At 38.1% G+C, this 6,000-nt stretch overlaps 1 protein-coding gene across 1 annotated transcript in view; it reads left to right on the top strand.

Moving 5' to 3' along the window:
• Nucleotides 1–705: 705 nt before the first annotated feature.
• The window catches only part of LOC145935903 (receptor-type guanylate cyclase Gyc76C), a 101,911-nt gene continuing 96,616 nt past the window's right edge, over nucleotides 706–6,000 (top strand). Inside the window, exon 1 of the mRNA XM_083037680.1 lies at nucleotides 706–1,414. The gene's annotated coding sequence lies outside the window, so the exon portion shown is untranslated. The remainder of the gene's footprint in view (nucleotides 1,415–6,000) is intronic.

Here is a 6,000-nt window from a genome sequence, read left to right as displayed (position 1 = left end):
GGTTAATTCACAATCGTCTCATATATTATTGTTTCATGACTAAATTCAGGAACATCGCGATGGCTATCTTTATACATTATTCGCTTCATGTTACCATGATCTAACGATATTTGATATTGATGATGCTATTTCATTATTAGCGAATTTTCCAATAAATAGCCACGTTTTCGCAAAATCTCTCGCGCATGTATTCAGTATTCTTTCCTCGCAAAACTATAAAAATCCGTGACATCGTCGACATCTTTCTGCGCGATTATATATCAAAAATATCTCCGTCCGTTGATTTATAAATAAGCAATCAGTTTTTCCGCTTTCGCTCGAAATAGCTCATACAATATAATAAGCGTAAAGCGAGTCTCATTTCGTTTCTATAATACAGTGATAAATACTTTATTTTACCTTCTCTGCTGCGCCGAGAATCCAGGAAATGGAGATGAGGGATCCGCGTTGCATCGACCACACGTAACGATCATATCCCGAGGAAAAACCCGGTGCTCCGCGCCGGAAGAAACGATCGCCATCGATCACTCGCGCCTGCGAACGAGACATTGATTATTGATTTTCCGAAGACGCGCGTGCCGTTCGGCGATCGCGATCGATTCGCGCGCCTGCGCGGGGGTGGCGCCCTCTGCGCAGCAAGTGGCGGCACTAGGCCCCGCCGGGACCGCGCGATCGCTCAGTCTCAGTACTCAGTGTGTTGCGGGCCTTCCTTACGTGCGGTTGTGCGCGCGAGAGTAGCGATCGGATTGTGAGGCGATCGTCGCGGGGAAGATAGCGGCGAAGTTAGCAGCAAACGCTTCGACGTCTTCTCGCTCTCCACCTGTGATCAACAATTTACGCGATCGATTTATTCGCGCCTATTGTGTCGTTCGCATCGCAATGCCGCACACGCTCGCCTAAGTGTCTCTCCCCCTTTCTCTCTCCCTCTCGTGCTCTCGCGGAGTTTCGAAAGTCCCGGAAAAAACGGAAAAAGGAGAGAAGCGGATGCGCGCGCGCGCCTCTCCTCCTCCTCCTCCTCTCTCTCATCTGTACGCGTTTAGTGGTGCGTCCTTCCGCGTTCCCGATCCCGAATGCGCGGATTGTAACAGCTTTTTAGTGGAGTGATTTCGCTTTCCGTCTGTACACAGCGGTCGTCGATCTTTCACTCAGCCTGTCACCGCCGCGCGCGCGCGGGAATCAGTCAATCTCATCGTGCGGCTCATTTGTCGGGAATACATACATATATATATATATATCCCCCCTCCCCCCCCTCCCGAAGCGGGTGAACAGTGTGAAGCGTCCGCGGTGGAAAGTTCTTCGACTCACTTCACGATTCGTTCGTCGAGGAATCTCTTCTCGCGGGTATGTTGAGATAGCCCGCCATTCATCCAGCGCAGGACTGGATTACCATGCTGGACACGGCCACGAGTCGCAGGTAAGAGAAAAATCTCTCTTATTTTCCTCCCCTCCTCTCTCTCTCTCTCTCTCTCTCTCTCATTGGATCGACGCGACGCGCGAAAGAGCGGGACGCGATTGGACGAGACGCGGAAATTCCTTCCGAGAAACATTCCCGCGCGCGTGTATCATATTTTCGATCATTATACAGTTCCCGGGAGATCGGGTAGAGAGAGAGAGAGAATAGTGTCGATGTGATATTCGGCGCTCGCGCGATAAGCGGTCGACAATTATGACGATCGCGGCAGCGGATTCTAAACTATAAAAGAGCTGTCGGAGCTCTCTGCGGTTAAAATTCTCCTCGCGATAGCGGTTTTTCGACCCGCTTCGTAGGCTCGGACGAAACGATAAACGGACCGTTCCCTATTTCAATATCGGAAACACATACTCGCGGCTTATCTTATCGCTCTTTATTAAAGTTATGGAAGAGAGGACGGAAAATAAACACCGAAATCTTCCAAGAGACGCTTTTCACAGGCTTCGTACTTAGTTAAAACGACGTCTGGTCGTTACACTTTGTTCGATACAAAGGTATACAAATTCGGCGTTATCGTGGGCGGGCTATAATATATTTAGCACTGAATACGGAGGGAGTACAAAAGTACGTGCTGGAGTTATATATATATTTGTTTATTTTACGCGCTTATACACGTGCTTTTGTAGTTTTATCGCGCGTTACTGCTAGCTCGAAGATGCAGAATATTTATGAAAGCTTTAGAAATTCTGATGAACTCCGCGTTGAAATATTTTTCCTATTCTAAATATTTCCCGATTCGTACGCGATAATTTTTTTTTTTTTTTTTTTTTAAGATTGAACATAACCTCGTACCATTCTAAAAGCAAGTGAAAAGAACGGAGTGTATGTACATCACACACGTGTCGATATGTAAACTACCGCGTGATAACATTGACGTTGTTAGTAAAAAAAAGTCTAGAAAAACTCGTGTGTGTGTTGACATAAGAGGATAGAAATTATATAATGTAGCAATTCGAAGGAAGTTTTGTATTGCTTCCAAGTTAAAGCTCGCGATATTATACGTTCCAATTTTACTTGAAGCAATATTGTATATATATCCTAATTTAGACACTACGAGAAGGGGAGGAAATATATCTCTGTGCTTTTTCTGAAACTGCTATATACAGCATATATGAATATAGATTAATTAATTAAATATAGATTAATTAGATTTTTGTGTGCGTTTTTACATATAAAAATGTACATAAAAATAAAAATTCGATTTGTAATGCAGGAGTAACTTGTTTTAATTTGTTGCACGTAACATGTGTTAACAAAGGATTATCTCATCATATTTTTACTTTGAATTTGACAAAAGATATTTTACACACAAATATCCTGTTTTTTATTCCTACACTATCTCACGATGTTGCATGCACTTTTGAAAGTTCTTAATTTTATTCGCATCGCTTAGCGGGCATTTTTTTGTTCGCTGTTGTATCTTTCGTTAATAGTTTTCGGTACATTGAATTTTTTAAATAGAATCTTCGTAAAAAAAGAGATCTAGCAAATTTAACTCGAGAGATTTGAATGGGTGGAAGAGGAAAAGAGGAAGGTTGCAGAGACGTTTATTCATACCTTTCATCAAAAGTCTGTTTTAAATATTGCCTAATAATGTTCAATGTTTATTAAAGCAAAATGATAAGATAATCCTGTGCTTATACATAGCAATGAACAGAAATTAGCAAGTCACATTTATTATTGGAACGAAAAATTGATTAACTTTGATAAGATCAATTTTTAGAATTACATCGATTTAATGCATCTTCTCTTCAATTAATAACATATATGCATTTATTAATAAAAATACATATTTCAATTTCTGAATTTTTTTTACATATATCCTATATATTATAAAATTCTTATTCAATATGTAGACAACTAAATGACACGTATAATAACTTTCTAATATAATAAATTTAATTCAAAGCTTCGTATAAAATGCCGAAAATATAATATCAAAACGGATACACAGTTGGAAAATTTGTGTTTTCTTGTTAAAAACGGTCCCCGTAAAAATTTTTGTGTTAAATATTTAACACATTCATGTGTTAATTTAACATATTGCTGTTATATTAATTGGACTCAAATGTTAAATTATTAAAACAACTAAAAAAAAGTGTAAAAATAACACAATGTATATCTATTTTTAATTTTACACAATAAATATGTTCCGTATTATTAGTGACAAGATTTATCTGTTAAAATTTACAGAAAAAAAAATGTTAATTTTACTTTATAATATAAGTGGGGGGTGATAAAATGTAAAATTAACAATTTTTTTAGTTAATTGTTCCATTAAAACTATGTTAATTTTACACAAAATTTATTTTAAGTTTATTTGAAGTTTGCATTTATTTTATGTTCAAATATTAACACAATATTCGTGTCACCATTTAACATATCCGTATTATGTTAAATTAACACAAAAATTTCTGTGGACCGTTTGGGACAGGTGATATTTGTTAAATTTAACACAAATTTTTCAACTGTGTAGATTCATGTGCGATGTTCAAGCTTATGAGAAATAATCCGGGCCATCTGCTTAGTCGCAAAAATTAGGTATTGAGAACACGGTCAACGCTTCATTAAATGTTATGTACTTCGTTGCATGATCAAGCCAATTACTCTTGCGAGTAATTACGTTGCGATGATGATAATTACACGAAATTAAGATGCGTTTAAACTTTACGATGTGACTGCATATTTAATATATTTAATATACTTATACATAATATTTTACATTTTTTTATCTATTTTTTTTACAAAACTACACTTTTCATCGTTTAACTTGAAGAACGCGTGAGTGAGATATATATTATAAAAAGCGCCTTTGAAAAAATTTATTTTAGAGAATATTCAAAGAGTAGTATACACATACATGAGAGAATTTTCTTTGAGAATTTATTCTGAAAATCATGGTAATTGTGGGACAATATAGTATGGAAAGAATTTTATGAGAATTTCTCTGATTAATATTTATCACAATAAAAATAATAATATCTATCACAATAAAATATAAAATGTGTTTGATTAATATTTTACTATGCAGCTTAGTAAAATTAATCAAACATATTAATAATAAATATTATAAATATAATTTTTTTATTGTGATAAATATTAATCAGAGAAATTCTCATAAAATTCTTTTCATACCATGATTTTCAGGGTAAATTCTAAGACAAAATTCTCTCAGAGTGTATATTCTCTGAATATTAGCCAAAATAAATTTTTTCAAAAGCGCTTTTTATAATATATCTCACTCAAAAGCGCTCTTCAAGTTAAACGTTATGAAAAGTGTGCAGTTTTGTAAAAAAAATAAATAAAAAAATGTAAAATATATGTATATAAGTCTCTATATCTCTGTGTCTCTATATTTTTATATCTCTGTGCATGTGAATAATGATACAGGATTTATTCTAAAATACCTTTTATATAATTCTGGAAATTATGATTAGGCGAGCCACTGAAAACATTCTGCGCAAAATAATATCTCGAAATGCGTAAGCGTACTTTCCTCGCTTGCATTTCGAGGTACAGAATATCGTCACGGCCTTTGTTGTTCGCCGCGACCGCGGGCGGATTCGTGGAAGATCGATTTTTCTCAGAACCTTTCACACACGTGGTGGTCGTATCCACCTACCTACAATTACACCGATCTCTCTCTCTCTCTCTCTCTCTCTCTCTCTCTCTCTCTCTCTCTCTCTCTCTCTCTCTCTCTCTCTCTCTCTCTCTCTCTCTCTCTCTCTCTCTCTCTCTCTCTCTCTCTCTCTCTCTCTCTCTCTCTCTCTCTCTCTCTCTCTCTCTCTCTCTCTCTCTCTCTCTCTCTCCCCCCCCTCTCTCTCTCTCCATGTGAGTCAGCCTTTATCTTTTTTTTTCTTTTTTTTTTCGCAAGAGGACGCGGGAAACAATCGCGGAACTTCATTAACGTCCGATATACGTCTCTGACGCAGCGGCGCGTTGCGGATTGTGTCGCCGGCGAGAAACCGAGCGCGCATAAATTCCTCCGCGTACCTTAATAAATTCCGGCGCGCGTAACGAACGCCGAAAAAAAAGTGTCGAATCTCGCGCCGCTCGCCGGCGCGCGATGCTGCGCCGAGAGAAAGAGAGAGACAGAGAGAGAGAGAGAGAGAGAGACAGACAGAAAGAGTGCGAAAACAAACTCATTAATACGCGCCGCGCGATAAAACCTCGCGTATTGTCCTCGCCTGTTATTTACGCCCGACGCTGTGATTATAAACGCGCGTCTCTGTTTATTCTCCGTTTTTACCCACATACACATATCACACATACCAGATCCTTCGTTATTCGCGCGTTATAAGTTGACGAGGCTTTACGCTTCGCGTTCAGGTATATATACGCATATCCTAAGAACTTTGCTTGCGAATATTCGTCCGTGGTTGCCTTCTGATGCCGATTAAGTCGGTTTATAAATTATTATCCACGACTCCTCGCATTCGGATATTTAGATTATTCGAGTCTTTCAAATTATTCGAATAGTTGTAGCCATTTGAGAATTTGCGAAATAATATTGCGTTTGTAGTGCAGTT

Source organism: Prenolepis imparis, unplaced genomic scaffold (genome assembly GCF_030444845.1).
Source record: "Prenolepis imparis isolate NDT839.2.m4 unplaced genomic scaffold, iyPreImpa1.0 SCAF_5, whole genome shotgun sequence".
NCBI lineage: Eukaryota > Metazoa > Arthropoda > Insecta > Hymenoptera > Formicidae > Prenolepis > Prenolepis imparis.
This window is presented reverse-complemented; position numbering and strand designations above follow the sequence as displayed.